This window comes from Dendrobates tinctorius, unplaced genomic scaffold, assembly GCF_039654945.1.
Source record: "Dendrobates tinctorius isolate UK_male_01 unplaced genomic scaffold, ASM3965494v1 ptg000014l, whole genome shotgun sequence".
Lineage (NCBI taxonomy): Eukaryota > Metazoa > Chordata > Amphibia > Anura > Dendrobatidae > Dendrobates > Dendrobates tinctorius.
This window is the reverse complement of record NW_027361682.1, coordinates 25,775,343-25,797,949: the sequence shown is the minus strand read 5'-3', so window position 1 is coordinate 25,797,949 and position 22,607 is coordinate 25,775,343. Positions and strand designations below refer to the sequence as shown.

The window sequence follows — 22,607 nt, the reverse complement described above, 5'->3', positions numbered from 1 at the left end:
ATTCTTTGCGGGACGAGTTGACGTTTTGATCGGTACCATTTCTGGGCACGTGACATTTTTTGATCGCTTTTTATTCCGATTTTTGGGACGCAGAATGAACAAAAACCAGCGTTTCATGAATTTCTTTTGGGGGGGTGCGTTTACACCATTCCGCGTGCGGTAAAATTGATAAAGCGCTTTTATTCTTCGCGTCGGTACGGTTACAGCGATACCTCATTTAGGTCTTTTTTTATGTTTTGTCGGTTTTTTGCAATGAAAACAATTTTATATAAAAAATAATTATTTTTGCATCGCTTTATTCTGCGAGCTATAACTTTTTTATTTTTTTGCGGATGATGCTGTATGGTGGCTCGTTTTTTGCGGGACAAGATGACATTTTCAGTGGTACCATGGATATTTATATGCGTCTTTTTGATCGCGTGTTATTGCACTTTTTGTTCGGTGGTATGATAATAAATCATTATTTTTTGCTTCGTTTTTAATTTTTATTTTTTAAGGGGTTCGCTAAAGGGGTTAACTAATGGGACAGTTTTATAGGGCGGGTCGCTACAGACGCGGCGATACCAAATATGTGTACTTTTATTGTTTTTTTTTATTTTCAAAAAATGAATTTATTGGGGAATATTTTTTTTTTACTAATTTATTTAGCGATTTTTTTAAAATTATTTTTACACTTTTTTTTTTTTTTTTACTTTATTACATAGTCCCAGGTGGGACATCACTGTCCTGTGACAGATCGCTGATCTGTCACATCACAGATCACTGTGACAGATCAGCAATCTGTCACAGGCAGTTCTGCAGACTTCCTCATGCCTGCGCTTTGCAGGCAGTGAGGAAGTCAGCTCCCTACAGGCCCCCGTCGCCATCTTGGATCCGGGGGCCTGTAGGGAAAGAGCCCCCCGCAGCAGCGCTGCACATTGTGCTGCTGTGGGGGGCTCAGGGAAGCACGGAGGGAGCTCCCTCCCTGCCGATGCTTCCCTTTAACTCCCGGTACACCGCGATCGTGTTTGATCGCGGTGTACAAGGGGTTAACGTGTCGGGGTCGGTCCGTGACCACCCCTGGCACATTGTGCCGGGTGTCAGCTGTGATAATCAGCTGACACCCGGCCGCGATCAGCGGCGCTCACCACGTGGGCGCCGCTGATCGCATTAGACGTACTATCCCGTCCCTGGGAATTAAGTCCCAGGGCACATGGACGGGATAGTACGTCTAATGGCAGAAAGGGGTTAAAGATACCAGGGTGGTGAATGTAGGGAAGAGATTGCTATCGATCGTAGGACATTTTTGATTGGGGCTTCGAGGCTGCGCAGGTATCTGGCTTCTATGACATTCTTGCACATTTTATTTCACATTGGACAAATACTTTGTCTACGGCACTTCATATTATCTTCCACTTTAAACTATAGGATGAAACATGAGACAGAAACGTTTGTGTGCACATCCCTGCGTCTCACACAAAGGAACCATTATTGTATATTGTGCCATTAAAAAATAAGAGCTGTGCCCAGACAATTAGTTGGCAAGATAATCATTTAACTACTTGTCTATCTCCTCTTCCTTGCAGGCACCACTGACGACTTCACCCTTCCAGGTTACCAGGATCTCTCGAGACAAATGTTTTAATTTGACCCCTTTTAAAGAGGAAATTAATGGTGAGCCTCGGGGCAGAGCTGATTCATCTCATCTTGTTTCAAAATTTTCTAATTTTTCCAAATAGTTCTTGGTTTATTAATTCGAAATGCGGTTCGCCGGGATTCCTTTAAGATGACTGTAATTTGGATCCATGACAGCCAAAGGCTTCTTCATAATGCACAGTAGAATAAAAGGTCCTCTGAGAAGTCAGAGAGCAGAGGTTGATGATGGGTTCTGCTTTACTCTTCGTGGTTCTCAGGTTCAGCTCTTAATTGGTGCAACCAATAATTTTTGGGCATACATCGAAAGCCAATGGAGGAAACTGGGAAACATGGCAAATTTGCTAGTAGTAGCAAATTGGCTTCCAGTAATCATTTTCCAGAGTGATGGAATTGGCTTGGAGTGGGTCCAATCCAATTAGTTGCTATAGGCTATCGGGGAACTTGTTCTAATCCTTGTACTAGTTTTAGTAAATGTTCCTCAATGGTGGACCTCAATATAGTGGTTCTTTAATATAAGTCTGTAAAATTAGAGGATACCCAACACTTCTTAGTAGATCGGTAAGTATTAAAAAGTTTACATCCATGCCTTTCAGGCCTGTATCCCTATGGAACAGGGTCAGTTTGGTTTCTTTAATTGCCCACACACCTTAGATTCCTGTTTGACAAAAGATGATTGTCCAGTTACTCTTTCTCCTGTCGTCCTGTACACCTGCAAGCTCGCTTTTGCTAAGCAATGTATTTCCAATGGGTAGATTAGAGTAAATCACTGCTAAACACGTTTGGCATTGGCTTATTTCCTCGGGAAGACGAAAAAAATTAAAAATGCCCAATTTTTCTGTTCCCCAACACTATCTATCTGGAGGAGTTAGGAGGTCCCAATATATACTGGATGACCAATTTACCAGAAGATCCCCTCATTGGTCATAGGCTCTTACACAATACTGGGAAGACTTGGTTGGCACTATTTTGGGGATGATCACAAATAGTGTACTATATTTTAAATGACTGTATCCGTTGTGCTCAATCAGAACGACGAATATTTTGCAATAAAATGTGTGCACAGTTTCTTACTGCTGTGGCCAATGTTGCTGTGCTCCTGGGCACCAGAGACTCCCTCCACTGTGCTGCTTCGCTGAGCTTTAGATACGACCTTCTGCTCCTTACCTTCTGCCCTTTTTCTGGGACCTCATACACACACACTCTGATTTCTGGACTCTTAAAAGGGTCCACAAATGACAAAACTCTTCTGCTCAATTTGCTTCCAGCCCAAAATTCTTAAAGAACCCTTATACTGTAGATGCTATGGTGCATATTCTTACTGTCTTTCCTTTTTTCCTATGATTTCTAACTGTGACTGTTTGCCGCCTGCCCTGATCTCTCACTAACTATCTATGTTGCAAGAAGTCCGCCTTCCCTGATCGGTTACCAATCTGACTTAAAAATTCTGCCCTTTGTCTTCGTACTGAGAACTGTTACTAGATGGAGGTTTGACTGAGAATGAATTTCAAAAAACCCCAATCAGACACCGTTCTTCCCCCCAAGCTCTCCTTGAGGACAGATCTCTCCCTATACAGCAGGGCGGGGAACAACTGGCAAGGACTGTCCCATTTGACTAGTTACCAGAGCCACATAGTCTCCAAGCGGCTTTTAAATTTATGTTTTTGCTGAAATGTCACAGTGTTTCAGAGTAAAACATACCTGGTGTAAATTATACGGCTGGTGTCTGATTCATGCTTACTGTAGTTCGGGCAGCACGTATAAGCTCTCAGGTTTCCGATAAGGCTGGGGTCACACTTACAACTGCAACGCAAGAAACTCGTGCGAGTCTTCCGCCTCGATACCCGGCACTGCTGCCGCCACTCAGGACCGGAGTGTGCAGCTGCATGTCTTTCTTTGCAGCTGAACGCTCAGGTCCGAACCACTGGCGGCAGTGCCGGGTATTGAGGAGCAAGTTTCTCGCATTGCACTCACAAGTGTGACCCCGGCCTAAGGGTTTGTTCAGGATGAAAAAAAGTTGATTATTTTTTTCTCTTTTTTCACAGAAACTGCTCCACACCAGCCCACATGTTATAACTGATACTTCAATTTAGACCCATTTAATTCATTTGAGTTGAGCTCTATTACTAAACACCTACGGAAAGAGTTGACAACTTTTCAGGAAGAAAGCAGCCATGCTTTTTCTAAACTTGGACAACCCCTTTAGCACTTGAAGAAACATAAAAAGCCAAGAGCAATCAGTATTAAAAGTTTGAGCTTTGTTTATGTAGGGCACATGTAGATGGGTCATTATGGCCATGTAGATCATTGTGTTCTGTGGCTGGCTATCATGTGAGGCATCGTGGCTATCATGGTATTATGGCAGTCTCAAGAGGTGTTGCAATTGTCATGGGGTGTATAAGATAGAGACTTTAGTTGACTTTGTTTAATACAGAAAATTTTTCATTCACTGTTATTATGACAACATCTATCTAAGCCTAAGTTTCTGGATTTCTGGGAGACAGACCTGGAAAATAATGGTTCGGAGCAGAGGGTTAAACCACTTATTAGCATGCGAGTTGCTTTTTTTCCAAGTTCGAGTGGAAAACAAAGTTTCCAAGTGATCTTTATCGACACGGATTTCCAACAAAAAAAAGTGTTTCCTGTAAACCTACGAGCTCCTGGCGCCCAGGTAACCAGATCATAAGAGGCAGTAATGAGATGCCTCAGCACAAATCAACTCAGTCTGCAAAGGTGCTCCATAGGAAGGCAGGCGAGGGCAGCGTTTGGGAAGTATTTAATAAGAAATATCCCAGCTGGGGACTCATAGAACATATGGAGAAAACTACCCCCGAACATTGGAGGGGGAAGGGGCCTGGACATAATGACTGCCGCTATGGAAAACTAATGAGCATGCCCCATGTATAGTATTACTGTAATCCTGAATACTGGACAATATGGAGAGCCAGCAGCAAAATCAAAATGAATATTTTTTACAACAGTTCTTCATTCAGCCAAGTACTCCATACTCAATTACAGCCCATCAATGCATTATAATCATTATACCTGCCAGTCTATGATCATACGTTGAGCTACACAATGGAATATCAATACAAGAAGAGAACAAGTTCTCTAGATATATGGCAAGTACCCCACCAGGGGTACACATACCACAAGTTGGGAGGCTATAGGAAGATGTCGGCCGGTTATTTCCAATTGTAGTTACTCTTTGTCCCAACCCAGTATATTATCATTTATCAACAGAATAAGAAAGAACTTGAGATCCCCAATGATCTTCAGAACGTTGCTCTAGATTGGAGATGGGGTTGAGCATGTACATCGGCGCTCTATTTACTGACTATGGGACTACCGAAAATAGCCGAGTGCAGCAGATCGCCACTCTGTTCTAACAAACATATCAGACCCTGGTTCTCAGGATCAGTGGGGATCCTTGTAATCACACCTCCAGGGATTAGGAAGTCTTCACTTATCTTTTGGATAGTTAAGTCAAAATTTAAGAAGCCTTTGTAAAATTAATACATCAACTGTTTTTAATTCAGCACCCCAACCTATGAATTTCATACCGTATATAACATACCTTATGACTTTTTGTTCTTTGAAGGGTGCTGACTGCGATGCGTCAAGTTTGCCACCACAATCGCTGACCACCCCTGTTTTGAAGACCATGCTGTATCCTCACCAATTGCAGCCCCAATAGCTGCCCCCTGAATGCGGTACTCTGCAATGATGGAGTATTCAGGTAACATGCAGTAGAAACCTTCTGAAAGTGCTACTTTTCGGGTTTTGGTAGCACCTGGAAATTTGTCAATTCTTCTGGGAGTCCGTCAGATCTATGTTTTTCAAGAGCCCACTAGTGGTTCCCAGTATTCATATAGGCACTTGATATGATGCCTAGTAAAAGGAGGATTAGATTGGCCTCATACCTCTAGTCAATGGTTAATGTAGACCAGTACAAAACTTGCGTGCATCCGTTGGACATATAAAGCACAATTTATGGAAATTTATTTGGCATAAAATAGTCCTCATACTGCCCCTTCTAACAGCACTAGTCAATTTTAAGTATTTTATTAGTTAGGTAATGCCAAACTTGGACTGACTTACCCATATACTACAACAAGAGATATTGATAACTGATCTGCAATATCAGACACAGCCAATTCAAAACAGGGGCGCTGTTCCAGGGAAAAAAAAAATATGATCCCATTTTTTTTTCATGTTAAGCCCCTATATTTTCCCTATCCCGGTTGGAGACGTTATGTGTCTCGTTTATACAGTTTTTATAAAGCATTTCATGTGTAATAACAAACCTATAATTCAATCTGAACAGTGCGCGACACACTATTCCCGCAGGGGTCTCATTCTAGCCTCCATTTTACATTAGAAATACTTAAATCAAAAAAAGGTCCTTTGGCCGGTGTGTGCCAGTTATAAATTATGCAGAAACAGTGGATTTTTATTCAGAGACATTAAAAATCGTTTTAAATTCCCTGCGAGCGAATTAAAATAACAAACCTGGTACGTATCGCTTACTAATGTGTGAGCCAGTATTCTACCTTCTATAAATAAGGAAGAAAAATATATATAAACATATTGTGTCGCGCGCAGCCCGACAGGCGGCTTTTCACTCACACATACAGACGGAGATAAGTCTGCGGCGGCCTGGGATATACAGCGCTCCAGACTACCACAGCATTTCACTCAAGAGGGTTGTGCTCAACTGCTGACATTTTTTTGGTATCATTTTGGACATTAATTGCTTAAACGAGACCTGTCACTGGGTCAAAAATGCCCAGTTTGTCCTATTATTTTACTCCCACTGTTCCTCTGAGTATTGTGTTATTTTCATTCTAAAAATCCTCCATACGGTTCCAGAGATAAGGACCTTTCAAATTAGCGCACTCAATATGATAATTTTTATTGTCTTTCCAAAAGGGCGTGTCTTAAACGATTCTCTGAGGGCGTATCCGCATAATTAGCTTGTGAGCAACGCCCCCCCTCCGTCCAACTTTTCATATGCGGTGCACACATGTAGCGAGACCTATAAGTCTCTTATGCCATTTCGACGCTCTTTTACCCTTGGATTCTCTAGAGTATAGTGTACCGTGAATCTTGAAGAAAACGATTCGTCCATTTAAAGGGGTTAAGAATGTTTTTTAATGTCTCATGGGTTAAGAAAAATAAAAGAATCAATACTCAATGATCCCATTCCCATTCTGATCCTACATGGGTTCCCCCGCCAATCTCTACTTACTTGTCTGGATAGGCAGGAAATGTTAGGAATTAATCCTCAGCCAATCAGTGAATAAAAAAATTACTCGCTGATTGCTTTGCCTACTTCGAGCATAGATTTATGAAAACAATGTAAAGTGAACCTGCTTGAAGTGGTGCTACACACGTCCAGGGCCGGTTTTAGGCAAAGTGGGGCCCTAGGCAAAGTTTAAAATGGGGCCCCAAATGCTAACATATTGCATATCACACAGAAGCATTTTGGATGTATTTACATGCGCTGAGTTCAGGCTGCTAAATAAGTGTGATCAACAATATTGAAGTCGTTCAACACTGGTTTCCCGGCCTCTTTCCACCATCTGAGAAAGAATGATGGGGCCAGAACAATCACTAATGGATCACTAACAGATCACCATACAGTATCATGTTATCAGCAGCACATCTACAGTTAACACCCCATAGTCCTCCATATAATATAATGTGCCCCATAGTTCTCAATATAGTATAATACACTCCCCAGTCCTCCATATATTATAATACACTCCTCATAGCCCTCCATATATTAAAATACACTGCTCAGTCCTCCATATAGTAAAATACACTCCTCATAGTGCTCCATATAGTATAATGCACTGCCATAGTCATCCATGTAGTACAATTCACTTCCCATAGCATATTGCACCCCATAGTTCTTCATATAATGTCCTCAATACAGTATAATGCAGCCCATATAGTATAATGCAGCCACCCCATAGAGCATAATGCAGCCACCTCAGAGTATAATGCAGCCTTGCCATACAATATAATGAAACCCCCACAGAATATAATGCAGCCTCCCTCTTATAGTATAATGCAGCCACCCCTTAGAGCATAATGCAGCTACCCCACAGAGTATAATGCAGCCACTCCACAGAATATAATGTAACCCCCCCATAGAAAATAATGCAGCCCCCCTCATATAGTATAATGCAGCCCCTCTATAGAATGTATGGCAGCTCCCTCAGAGTATATTGCAGCCCCCCATAGAATATAATGCAGCCCCTTATATAGTATAATGTAGCCCCTCCATAGAATACAATGTAGCCCTCCTCATATAGTATAATGCAGCCCCAATAGAATATAATGTAGCCCCCTCATAAAGTATAATGAAGCCCCCATACAATATCATCTAGCCCCCACAGAATATAATGCAGCCCCCATAGAACACAATGTAGCCCCTCATATAGTATAATGTAGCCCCCTCACAGTATGATGCAATCACCCCCCCATAAAATATAATAAATATAATACAGCCCCTCATAGAATATAATGTAGCCACAAATAGAATATATACAGCCCACCTCCCCAGAGAATATAAAGCAGCCCCCCATATTATATAACACAGCCTCCTCCATAGAATATAATGTAAAATGTAGCCCCCATGGTATATAACACAGCTGCATAGTATATGGCCTAGCCCCACCATGGTATACAGCCCAGCCCCACATGGTATACAGCCCAGCACCATGCTATATAGCCCAGCACCACATGGTATACAGCCCAGCACCACATGGTATATAGCCCAGTACCATAGTATACAGCGCCCAGCCCCACATGGTATATACAGCCCAGTCCCACATGGTATATACAGCCCAGCCCTACATGGTATATACAGCCCAGCCCCACATGGTATATACAGCCCAGCCCCACATGGTATATACAGCCCAGCCCCACATGGTATATACAGCCCAGCCCCACATGGTATATACAGCCCAGCCCCACATGGTCTATACAACCCAGCCGCACATAGTATGTACAGCCCAGCCCCACATGGTATATACAGCCCAGCCCCACATGGTATATACAGCCCAGCCCCATATGGTATATACAGTCCAGCCGCACATGGTATATATAGCCCAGCCCCACATGGTATATACAGCCCAGCCCCACATGGTATATATAGCCCAGCCCCACATGGTTTATACAGCCCAGCGCCACATGGTATATACAGCCCAGTCCCACATGGTATATACAGCCCAGCAGCACATGGTATACACAGCCCAGCACCATGCTATATAGCCCACCACCATATGGTATATACAGCTCAGCAGCCCCACATGGTATATACAACAGCCCAGCCCCACATGGTATATACAGCCCAGCCACACATGGTATATACAGCCCAGCAGTCCCACATGGTAAATACAACCCAGCCCCACATGGTATATATAGCCCAGCTGCACATGGTATATACAGCCCAGCCCCACATGGTATATACAGCCCAGCCCCACATGGTATATATAGCCCAGCACCACATGGTATATATAGCCCAGCACCACATGGTATATACAGCCCAGCCCCACATGGTATATATAGCCCAGCCCCACATGGTATATACAGCCCAGCCGCGCATGGTATATACAGCCCAGCCCCACATGGTATATACAGCCCAGCCCCACATGGCATATATAGCCCAGCGCCACATGGTATATACAGCCCAGCCCCACATGGTATATATAGCCCAGCCCCACATGGTATATACAGCCCAGCCGCGCATGGTATTTATAGCCCAGCCACCCATGGAATATACAGCCCAGCCCAGCATGGTTTATACAGCCCAGCCCCACATGGTAAATATAGCCCAGCCCCACATGGTATATACAGCCCAGTCCCACATGGTATATACAGCCCAGCTGCACATGGTATACACAACCCAGCCCCACATGGTATACAGCCCAGCACCATGCTATATAGCCCAGCCCCACATGGTATGTACAGCTCAGCAGCCCCACATGGTATATACAGCCCAGCCCCACATGGTATATACAGCCCAGCCACACATGGTATATACAACCCAGCAGTCCCACATGGTATATACAACCCAGCCCCACATGGTATATACAGCCCAGTCCCACATGATATATACAGCCCAGCTGCACATGGTATACACAGCCCAGCCCCACATGGTATACAGCCCAGCACCATGCTATATAGCCCAGCCCCTCATGGTATGTACAGCTCAGCAGCCCCACATGGTATATACAGCCCAGCCCCACATGGTATATACAGTCCAGCCACACATGGTATATACAACCCAGCAGTCCCACATGGTATATACAACCCAGCCCCACATGGTATATATAGCCCAGCCCCACATGGTATATACAGCCCAGCCCCACATGGTATATATAACCCAGCGCCACATGGCATATACAGCCCAGCCCCACATGGTATATATAGCCCAGCACCACATGGTACAGTATATACAGCCCAGCCGCACATGGTATATATAGCCCAGCCACACATAGCATAACCCCCCCCAGAATGGCCCCTCAGTCTAGCACACACATCGATATATTAAAAAAAACACACAAAAACAAACAAACACACTCCTCACCTTCTCCTCGTGCCTGCGCTGCTCCCGGCCCCTGTCTCCTGCTCTGCCTTGCACACAGTGAGAGCGCGATGACGTCATCGCGCACCCACTGTGTCAGAAGCAGAGCGGGGAATGATGGGAGAGGGAGCGTCAGCTGACGCGCTCTCCTCCATCATTGCGGCGGGGGGAGTCGGCACCGGGGGCAGATGGGCCCCCCTGTCTCACAGGGACCCCATAGCGGCATGACGTGCCGCTAGCTGGGGGCACCTGGGGGAGCGGGGGCCCTAGGCAGCTGCCTGGTCTGCCTGCCCCTAATGCCGGCCCTGCACACGTCAGATGAGAAGCACATTGTGTATACATGTACTGTATGTTCAACTCTCATTTAAAAAGGGTCTACAGAGTGTAGATGGAGACAGAGAAAAAGGGGCCCCTGTGCAAGAAGAATATATGGGCTTTTTGAAATCCAATAGCTCATCATAATGCACAATTCGATATGTTTTGGAAACAGAATTGGGCCCGCTTACATTTTGGGTCCATGTATGACTGCACAGGTTACTCCAATGATATGTCCACCCCTGGCAAGGGCTGATAGAAAATCCTGAAGACCACATAGCCTAGTTTATTTGAGCACTGGCATATGTTGTATGCCATATTTTTTGTGGGCTTGATACTGAAACATATGGATATGAGCAATGTACAATTTTTGGTTGAAATCTGGTAAGGAACAATTGACTGTAGTGCTGGCCACAGACATGACACGAATGTAAGCTTAAAGTCACATTTGCTTAGATCAGTCACCAATCTCGCCAAAAAATTGTTTTCAAATAACACCAAATACTATCTGAATCTTACAACAATTTAAAATTTGTGGCCAATAGAAGTTTAAAATATCCCTTAGTGTATCAAATTGGACTTTGACCCATCAAAGGTCTTAAAGAAAATTGGACCTTGACTCACTGAAGCCACCATTTTCAGACCAATTTTGAACCCCTAAACATTTTCAATCATCGGGCAATTTTGGGTCTTGTGAAAACTATAATGGTCATTAACGAACTAGGACTAAGATGGAAACTTTTTATTTATTTTTTCCTTCAACACAAAAATCCAGAGAAGAAAAACATTAGTGAACAGAGATGCCTCGAGTTTAATAATAACAATAATAATAATAATAATAATTGTATATATATAGCGTCAAAATATTCCACAGCACTTAGCTATTAAGTGGTGACATATACAGACAATAAAATTAATACAAGTTAAGACAGTTTAAACCATTGCATTAGGAGTGAAGGCTCTACTCGCAAAATAATCTACAAGGTTGTGAGACTCCCTTATAATCATCACTCAGGCAAATTCAAGTTCTTCTTTGGAACCTATAATGGTCTTTAAATGGTATCTGCTAGCACAGAATGACTGTTCAAACAAAGTACAGGTGCTCGGTGCTTCATGGTGTGGCCAATGATTTAATGACACCTTCCTACCTGCTTGGTTTCCATCTATGTCCCTTCAAGAACGTGAAACGTGCGTCGGGGCTGACGCCTGAGAGTTTGCACTTGCATTTTATGATGGGTAAGCATTGTAATTATGTATATGCACATGCACTTAACAACAAAGAAAGTATTATCTGCTAATTCATGAACTTACGGGTACTGCAGGATAAGAGAGCTAGGTCATTGTGTACTATGTACTGAACCATTTATCACTCTCCCTACAATTGGTTCCAAAAACCTTTTTGGTGCATAGCTACCTACCATTGTTTACCTTTGATTATTGTTCCCCAGGTGAATTGCATCTTCTTTATGTTCACCTCTTTTTTATTGTACATGATTATTGTATATATACAGTTGTGCTCAAAAGTTTATATAGTGAACATAAATCTCTTTTTAAAAACTAAATATTTAATTTAATCCTTTTAAAAGAACACCTAACCCAGTGTAGAATGGTACATAAACCAATAGATACAAAATATAGCTGACCAAAACACCTGCCTGCCAAAACCCTACAATAAACCTAATCTCGCTCCTTTCTTGATGTGGAGCTTGGCACCCTAAAGGCCCCTTTACATTTAGCGATGCACCAGCGATTCCGATCACGATATGACCCGGTCAGGATCGCTGGTGCATCGCTAAATGGTCGCTAGTGAGCTGCCAAACAGGCAGATCTCACTAGCGATGCAGCAGCGGTCGGCGGTCGTACTCACCTTTCAGACGCGGCGATAAAGACGTCCTCCCGCCCGCGTCCATGGCTCGCTCGACGAAGAGAAATGGACCAGGCCGATCTCGCGCGATCAGCGATAGCCAGCGGGGGAGCCGGTCAGAGGTAAGTATCACATGTAGCGATATCGCTAACAATATTTCTGCTGCGTCACAAAATCTGTGATATTGCTAGTGTTATCGCTATGTGTAAAGCCCCCTTAAGAAACGATTGTTTGGCACCCCCACTAAGCGTGAACTGTCCCTCTCTCCCCTGATTTAACCCTATCAATATAGGTGGGAAAACAATATAGTGAAGGAAAGAAATGAAAGGAATAGATCCTTATGCAATAAATAACATCTCATAGGTTGCTCTATGGGTATGGCAGCACAAGAGCAGAAACAAACAAAAAATCTCAAAAAACATGCAAAAAGTCTGCCTGCTCAATGGCTATCTGACACATCTTAATACAACAGTCCTACACAAAAAGACATTATAGCATCAATGGAAAGCATATAGCCCAGAATACAATGGAGCTTAGCATTAGCTTAGCACTTGCTGATTACTGCCATATTTTTTACTGCAGAATATTTTTGCAAATTTGTCATTTTGTGTTTTCTTGTTGTATTTCAACCATTGGGTGGCGTGAGCACTGTCTGACTGACTTGTTCACATTTTGTGCATGTCACAAATGTTTTTAATCCGTTTTTTCCTTGCTCAGCATGGTTTGGGAGACCCCACCCCTCTCTTGTGTGACATGCACATAAATGAGCTGCCATAAACCACAAGCCCATATACTAGGAGGCGCCTGTTGGTATCCTGTTCATTTAGACACTGTTCACATGTTCAGGTTTTAACTACATTAGATAGGGACTGCTCCGTGAAAGGTTACCGTGACGTGGTGGAGCTGCTTGGCATATATCTTTTGCAAAAAACGTATCGACTAAATACCCTGTATTTGTTATCCAGCACTTGCTGATTACTGCCATATTTTTTACTGCAGAGTATTTTTCCAAATTTGTCATTTTGTGTTTTCTTGTTGTATTTCAGCCATTAGGTTTCGTGAGCACTGTCTGACTGACTTGTTCACATTTTGTGCATGTCACATATGTTTTTAATTTGTTTTTTCCTTGCTCAGAATGGTTTGGGAGACCCCACCCCTCTCTTGCGTGACATGCACATAAATGAGCTGCCATAAACCACAAGCCCATATACTAGGAGGTGCCTGTCTGTATCCTGTTCATTTAGACACTGTTCACATGTTCAGGTTTTAAATACATTAGATAGGGACTGCTCCGTGAAGGGTTACTGTGATGTGGTGGAGCAGCTTGGCATATATTTTTTGCAAAAAACGTATCAACTAAATACCCTGTATTTGTTATCCAGAACTTGCTGATTACTGCCATATTTTTTACTGCAGAGTATTTTTGCAAATTTGTCATTTTGTGTTTTCTTGTTGTATTAGGGGGAAATGTGTGTAGATGGGTAGATAGCTGGCTAAGTGATAGAAAACAAAGAGTGGTTATTAATGGTGCATACTCAGATTGGGCCAGGGTTACTGGTGGGGTACCACAGGGTTCTGTATTGGGCCCCCTACTATTTAATATATTTATTAATGATGGCTTACACAGTAAAATATCAGTATTTGCAGATGATACAAAACTATGTAAGGTAGTTAACACAAAGGAGGACAGTTTGCAACTACAGACAGATTTGAATAAATTGGAGAATTGTGCTGAAAAATGGCAAATGAGGTTTAACACAGATAAGTGTAAGGTTATGCACATGGGAAGGAGAAACAGATGCTATAATTACTTACTAAATGGGAAACTGCTGGGGAAATCAGACATGAAAAAAGACTTAGGCATCTTAGTCAATAAGAAGCTAAATTGGAGTGCCCAGTGTCAGGCAGCTACCACCAAAGCAAATAGGGTCATGGGATGCATTAGAAGAGGTCTGGGGACACGAGATGAAAACATAATTCTCCCTCTGTACAAATCACTCGTCAGACCACACTTGGAGTATTGTGTGCAATTTTGGACGCCGGTGTCAAGAAAGACATTGCTGAACCTGAAAGGGTTCAAAGGCGGGCTACTAAAATGATAAATGGAGTTGGTTCACTACAATACCCAGAAAGGTTATCAAAATTAGGTCTATTTACTCTAGAAAAGAGAAGACTTAGGGGAGACCTAATATATATGTACAAGTATATCAGAGGGCAATACAGAGATCTCTCCAAGGACTGTGACAAGAACAAGGGGGCATTCTCTTCGTTTGGAGGAAAGACAATTTCTGCACCAGCATAGAAGAGGGTTCTTCACGGTAAGAGCAGTGAGGCTCTTGAATTCTCTTCCTGAGGAAGTTGTGATGGCCAACTCACTGAATGAATTTAAGAATGGAATGGATGCTTTTCTTGTGAGTAACAGTATAGAAGGTTACGAATAACATAATATTATAGGTAGATGGTTGACCCAGCTTAGGGGAAGGAATTTTTTTCTCGATGGAGAAAATTGGCTTCTACTCTGTGGGTTTTTTGCCTTCCACAGGATCAACAATACAGAACAGCAGCACTAAAAATAGGCTGAACTGGATGGACATAAGGTCTTCCTTCAGGCTTCAAAACTATGTTACTATGTTACTATGTAAATCTGGGGAGAGAGGGACAGTCCACGTTAAGTGGGGGCACCAAACAATCGTTTCTTAGGGTGCCAACCTCCACCGCAAGGAAGGAGCGAGATTAGGTTTATTGTAGGGTTTTGGCAGGCAGGTGTTTTGGTCAGCTATATGTTGTATCTATTGGTTTATGTACCTTTCTACACTGGGTTAGGTGTTCTTTTAAAAGGATTAAATTAAATATTTGGTTTTTAAAAGGAGATTTATGTTCACTTTATGATTGTAATTTCCTTGGCATAATTTTTTGAAAGTGAGTCAAAAGTAAACATACCCTGGCAGAATTTTTGCTTTCTTGGCCTTTTTTCAGAGAATATGAGTGATAACACCAAAACTTTTTCTTCTCTCATGGTTAGTGGTTGGGTGAAGCCATTTATTGTCAAACTACTGTGCTTTCTCTTTTTAAATCATAATGACAACACAAAACATCCAAATGACCCTGATCAAAAGCTCACATACTCCATTTCTTAATACCTTGCATTGCCCCCTCTAACATCAATGACAGCTTGAAGTCTTTTGTGGTAGTTGTAGATGAGGTTCTTTATTTCCTCAGATGGTAAAGCTGCCCACTCTTCTTGGCAAAAAGCCTCCAGTTCCTGTAAATTCCTGGGCTGTCTAGCATGAACTGTGCGCTTGAGATCTCCCCAGAGTGGCTCAATGATATTGAGGCCAGGAGTCTGAGATGGCCACTCCAAAACCTTCACTTTGTTTTACTGTAGCCAATGACAGGTCGACTTGGCCTTGTGTTTTGGATTGTTGTCATGTTGGAACGTTCAAGTACGTTCCATGTGCAGCTTCCAGTCTGATGATTGCAAATTTGTCTCCAGTATTTGCTGATAACGTGCTGCATTCATCTTTCCTCAACTTTGACCACGTTTCCTGTGCCTTTGTAGCTCACACACTGTAATACGTCGGAAAGAGGCGGAGGGAGATGGGGACAGGCTCAGAGATCCTCACTGCGCAGACACCAGATTCCCTGCCCCGCAATGTGAATACATCATAACACACTACGGGGTGGTATCTGGGACCTCCGCTACACGCAGGCGCGATATCCTTACATCATCTCCTGATGTAAGTTCCCGGGCAGTGCGCATGGCGCATGCCCGAGAAATGTTTGCAGAGCGCAGGTGCCAGTCACGTAGCGAGGAACAGAGGAGGCGGCACACGGAGGCAAGAGGGGGAGAAAACATACCTCCATGATGCAATAGAGGTATGGCAGGCAATTTATACAAGTCTTTATTTCAGCGTTCCTAGGGATAATAAACATAAGAGGCACCTTCACAGAAAATGCAGCCTTAGTGCTGCTGAAGGTGGCTCTTTTACTTTAATAGCCCCTGGGGGGGTGTTACAGGTTCCCTTTAAGTTTTCCTGTGAATTTGTTAATAGTAATCCTGTACTGACAGAGTCCCTTTAAGGTGAAGCTGTCAGGTTAGAAAATGCTGATAATATACGTATAAGTTTAATCCGCAGGTAAATAGTGTTAGAAAAGTGCCATCATACTGAAAGCGTGGCTATCAGGAGAAAATGAACCTTATTCCTTCTGTAAGCTGCCGCCTTTCAGTCACACAGGCATGCTTGCGCAGCTACCATTGTAGCGGCAGCTTACAGAAGGAATAAGGTTCATTTTCTCCTGATAGCCACGCTTTCAGTATGATGGCACTTTTCTAACACTATTTACCTGCGGATTAAACTTATACGTATATTATCAGCATTTTCTAACCTGACAGCTTCACCTTAAAGGGACTCTGTCAGTACAGGATTACTATTAACAAATTCACAGGAAAACTTAAAGGGAACCTGTAACACCCCCCCAGGGGCTATTAAAGTAAAAGAGCCACCTTCAGCAGCACTAAGGCTGCATTTTCAATGCAGATTCAGCTGTCAATCAAAGTGCCAGGGCGTGCCTACAGCCGCTGCTCTCAGTGCTGTGAACGGTGACTTTATCTGCGTCGGCACGCTTCTATGACTGAAAGCCGACGGTTCCCAGGAGGAATGAAGTTGATTTTCTCCCAGGAGCTGCACATTCAGTAGGTCGGCCATACACATCAATAATGCTATTAACCTGCAATTTATCCCTATATCTGCAGCTTATAAGCATTATCCAAGGTGACAGGTTCCCTTTAATGGTTATCTAAACACAAGAAAGGTGGGAACTTAAATTCAAGAGGCTTGCCATGAATTTTCAATCACCAATTTTTTGGTCCTTTTATTGAACCCAAAACCAAATCAAAGTAGTAAAATATAATCTTACTACAAAGGACACGGACTGAGAAGGCAACTTTTTCTTTCTTTGTTCTTACACGGTTTTTTTCCTGAGGAAGGAGTTCTGTGAAACTTCGAAACGCATCGAATAAAGACCACTGTAATAATAATTGTTCATAGTGATTCGTAGCGTGGATTGTCGGACCACTTTTTTTCCTATCCTGCATCTTTTGCAAGCTAAACATTCCCAAATCCTGTAACCGTTCCTCATAGGACATGGTTTGCAGACTGGTCACCATTCTGGTTGCTCTTCTCTGAACTTGTTCCAGTTTGTTGATGTCTTTTTTAAATTGTGGTGCCCAAAACTGGACACAGTGTTCCAGATGAGGTCTGACCACAGAGGAGTGGAGGGGGGATAATGACTTCTCGTGATCTAGACTGTATGATCAGAATTGTATTTGCCTTTTTTTGCTGCTGCATCACACTGTTGACTCATGTTCAGGCTGTGATCTATTAGTATACCCACGTCTTTTCACTTGTGCTGTTAATTTTTATTGCCCAAATGTAGTACTTTGCATTTTGCCTGTTAAAAACCATTCTGTTAGTTGCTGCCCACTGCTCCAGTTTATTTATATCTTTTTGAATCCTCTCTCTCTCTTCTCTAGTATTAGCTATCCCTCCTAGCTTTGTGTCATGAGCAAATTTAATCAGTGTACCCTCAATTCTCTAATCTAAATCATTGATAAAGATGTTGAACAATACAGCAACCAAATGATTATTGAGAATGGTGGCATCACAATTTCATGAGGCTTTTCAATAATTGCTGATTATCAAGATATTTTAGTTTTTTTCGTGGAATCCAAAATGGTCTCACAGACAAAAAGCTGGCCATACACATTAAACTTATGATGGCTGAACCTGGTGATATCAATAGGTTCGGCTAACGTTCTAATGGCTATGGGGCGTCAGCCAAATGATGGTCAGGGCAGATGACGATCAGACATTTTGGACTGCTGATCACATTGTTCCCACTGAGATAAGCCCCCTTTTGATGTGTCAGTTGATGGCTCACAGAAAACACAGCAGCGCTAGACCGAATGAGCGCTTCTGTGAAAGGGAGAGTCAATTGAGATGGCCGTCAGCCAAACGATCATTCGGCCGAAAGCCGTCTATTGTGTACAGCTGGCATAAGAGTAACTTTTTTTTCTGTTCTTCCACAGCAGATAGTCAAAGAAAACTATTGACATTGAGTATATCCAATCCTTATGTAATTTTGTTTCCTTCTGTGGATCCCCAAAATAGTCAATAATGGACTTCGATGCCAATAGTGTGAAATGAAAAAAAAACAGAAGGAAGATGTGGTCTAACGATGTGGGACATGGACTTAGATGTTTTTCTGTTTTTTTTTTCTCTACTGCAAATAGTCAAAAAGTATTGGGAAAGGTGAAAGGTGGCAACTTGATTTCAGGAGGCTTCCTTTCCAGGCCAACAATTTTGTTCACGTGAAGCTATAGCGATTTTATACTTAGAAGAGAGTTGGGCTCAGGAGCAGAAGGGATGTCTAGCCAAAATGCAAAAATCTACCACAGTATACACAAGTGTACTGTGTTCCTTTGAGCTGGGAGCAGTCGTAGACCTTTCAACGCCTTTATCTCCACTTGTTCAAGAATGATTTAAATTGGAGCCAATAACTCAGAAGGTCCTAACATCTGACAACAAGACTTAATGAGTCGTAAGCTTAAATAGCATCAATTTTCTAGAACCGCTCCTCTTTGGAGCCAGCAATTGTGTATCTTTCCAAAAACACATGTACCTCAGGCAACTTTATGTTAAGAACGGCGGCGATCTCTCTCTCTGTCAGGGAACTGGTTCAGATTATAGAACAGTTAGGGCTTCCTTCAGCATTCCGGATTAAGATCTTACTCCATGTGTTAAAGACTTGTGTTTCCTGAGGAGACTTGGGCAGATGGAATTTTGTCTCTGGGACCAGAGAAACACATTCTTGAAATTAACCCCTAACCTGAGTCCTGAGTAAAATATGAGGCTAATCTGAAGAAAAAGTCAATAGACACAAGATAAATCATGACAAGGAGGACAAAAGATTGTTCCTAATGACAGCATTCATCTGGACAATGAAATTAATTTGTGAAGATCAAGTACATCTGAGTCACAGTCCGTGCCTTGAACACAGTTTTCCTGCAGACCTCACCATTGAAATAAAACCCAAGAAATAAATAAAATGAACATATACTTTATAGTAAATATATAAGTAAATAGAAATAGTACATGCAAATAACATAGGGTGCTTGATTAACATTATTTTGATCAAAAGGGTAAAAGTCATCCCACCGCGACAAGGTGTACCCAGTCTGGATGGTCCTATTCTGTCTTTTGCGTCACTTGACCTCAATGTGAATAAGGGCAGGGTGGGAAAGGGGCTATATATCATCGACTGGAAAAAAACAGACACTGAACAAGCAGAGAATGGTACGAGATTTTGGCCTTGAAGTCTAAGGAATTTTGAATACTGCTCCGGATTGTAATATACAGTAGATTGTAACCAAGAATAAGTAATGTAATGTATCATTTTGTGACAGCCCCAGCAGACTAGTGAGTGCAACTCTGCAGTATAATACAGGATGTAACTCAGGATCAGCACAGGATAAATAATGTAATGTATGTACACAGTGACTGCACAAGCAGAATAGTGAGTGCAACTCTGCAGTATAATACAGGATGTAACTCAGGATCAGTACAGAATCAGTAATGTAATGTATGTACACAGTGACTGCACCAGCAGAATAGTGAGTGCAGCTCTGGAGTATAATACAGGAGGTAACTCAGAATCAGTACAGGATAAGTAATGTAATACAGTATATGTACACAGTGACTGCACCAGCAGAATAGTGAGTGCAGCTCTAGAGTATAATACAGGACGTAACTCAGGATCAGTACAGGATAAGTAATGTAATGTATGTACACAGTGACTGCACCAGCAGAATAGTGAGTGCAACTCTGGGGTATAATGCAGGATGTAACTCAGGATCAGTACAGGATAAGTAATGTAATACAGTATATGTACACAGTGACTGCACCAGCAGAATAGTGAGTGCAGCTCTAGAGTATAATACAGGATGTAACTCAGGATCAGTACAGGATAAGTAATGTTATATATGTACACAGTGACTGCACCAGCAGAATAGTGAGTGCAGCTTTGGGGTATAATACAGGATGTAACTCAGGATCAGTAATGTAATGTGTGTGCATAGTAACTCCACCAGCAGAATAGTGAGTGTAGCTCTGGGGTTTAATACAGGAGGTAACTCAGGATCAGTACAGGATAAGTAATGTAATGTATGTACACAGTGACTGCACCAGCAGAATAGTGAGTGCAGCTCTGGGGTATAATACAGGATGTAACTCAGGATCAGTACAGGATAAGTAATGGAATTGTCATGATCCATGCTGGATTGTGACAGATAAAAGCACATGTAACCTTTTTTTTCCTTTAAGCTGTTTGCTTAAAGTTAGCTTTGCCCCCGGTGGTGGCTAATATTATTACACGGGAATCACTAGCAGGTTGAGGTTGCCAAGGAGTACTGCTGAGTTTAGGAGGGGGGCCACTGACACCCAGTGGAATGACCCTGCACTTAGGAGTCAATTTGTGCAGAGCCTGTCTCCAAAGTTGCAGGATACTCTGGTGCAGTACGCTGCCCCCAGGTCGTTTGGAGGCTGCCATGTCCCTTGCCATCCGGGTGGACAGACGCCTTAGGGAGAGACATACACAAAATGTGCCCCCTGTTGTCCTCGCTAGGGAGGAGGACCCACCAGTGCGGAGGAACCCAGGCAGCCCAGTGTCGTTGGTACAAAAAAGGGGTTGTCTGCAGCTCGCCGTGGTGGGGGGGTATGCTTTTCTTGTGGGAAGCTGGGCCACTTCATGGGAGCCTTCCCAGTGCGTGCCAAGTCTCCAGATGAACCCATTCAAGTAGGAGGAGCTAGTTTGTGTACAGGGCTGCCTACGGTTCAGGGAGTGGTGTCGGCATGTTTCTACTGTGGGCAGACTGGTCATGTCCTTAAGGCTTGCCCTACGCCCGCCAAATTATCTATGTCATCTCAGAAGCCGCATTCCCCAGGTCGCTTGGAGGGAGGTAACCAGGGAGTGTATATTTCCTCCATTTTGCCCTCCCAAGGTACTATGTCAGCGGAGGTTTTGGCTGGCGGGGTACCGGAGGTGATACCGGTGCTTGTGGACAGCGGAGCAGGAGTCAGTCTCGTGGATGCTCGCTTTGTCCAGACTCATGGCCTGAGGTGTAGGACGCTAGCCCAACCTATAAGACCTATAAGCGTCCAGGCCATTAACTGAGCCAGGGGAGCTTGACTCAAGTCGTAGAAAATATCCATCTGCAGATAGGACATCATGAGGAGTCCTTGGCATGCTACGTCTTGGAGGGAATGCCAGTGCCTATCGCTTTAGGCCTCCCTTTGCTGAAAAAACACAATCCGGTAATAGATTGGCGGGCTAGGGAAGTAGTCAGCTGGGGGCAGTCATGTGAGGGCTGCAGCCTAGGGGCTACTGTCTCTGCCGTCTCTCTGCAACTGGCTCCTTCCTCTCCCGTGGGAGCAGTAGATGAGCTGCAGGAGAGTAGGGGCAAGTCTCAACCCTCGCCATTAGCTAACCCTGGGAGGCGCAGACCTCGTGGTGGAAGGGGTTGGAGGGTGGTGAGCCCCTTGGTGAATTGCGGGGGTGTGAGTGTGGTGACACAGGGGGACGCCTCTGTTGTCAGTTCCAGTAAAAGTTCACCGTATTGTGACAAACTAATGTGTGGCAATAAACGTTCAGGTCAGGACCTGTGTGTGAACGAGCATGTATGGGTGGCCACCAAAAAACATCCACTGGAAGTGTGTTGCGGAGTCTTGCCAGCTCGAGTTACCACCAAACATGCACATACACAACTCGTTCTCCAGGTCAGAGCTTTGGAGATGTGTGGTGCCTCCAGAACATACATTGCCAATACCAGCGGTGCTCGTTTGTCATGAACCTGAAGTTCAGGTAGTGGCTAGGGTGAACTCTGGATCTGGATGTCCCCTCTGTAGGTGGTTCCTAGATGAGGAGCGGTCTTGAGGGTCCAGAGGCCCCTCATTGAGGGAGGGTACTGTCCATGATCGATGCTGGATTAGGACAGATAAAAGCACATGTAACCTTTTTTTTTCCTTTAAGTTGTTTGCTTAAAGTTAGTTTTGCCCGTGGTGGTGGCTAGTATTATTACACGGGAATCATTAGCAGGTGTGATGGCTCTGGCTCTTGGCTATAAAGGAGAGTCAGGTGGTC

The 22,607-nt window shown here is 43.4% G+C and overlaps 1 long non-coding RNA gene across 2 annotated transcripts in view; it reads left to right on the top strand.

The window, feature by feature from the left end:
• Positions 1-22,607, top strand: part of LOC141072855 (uncharacterized) — a 164,405-nt gene that overhangs the window by 52,311 nt on the left and 89,487 nt on the right. The window contains exons 3-5 of one of the 2 annotated variants that reach the window (XR_012226880.1): positions 1,566-1,653; positions 3,678-4,303; positions 5,234-5,371. This is a non-coding gene — a long non-coding RNA (uncharacterized lncRNA). The remainder of the gene's footprint in view (positions 1-1,565; positions 1,654-3,677; positions 4,304-5,233; positions 5,372-22,607) is intronic. The other variant, XR_012226881.1, reaches the window with a different exon arrangement.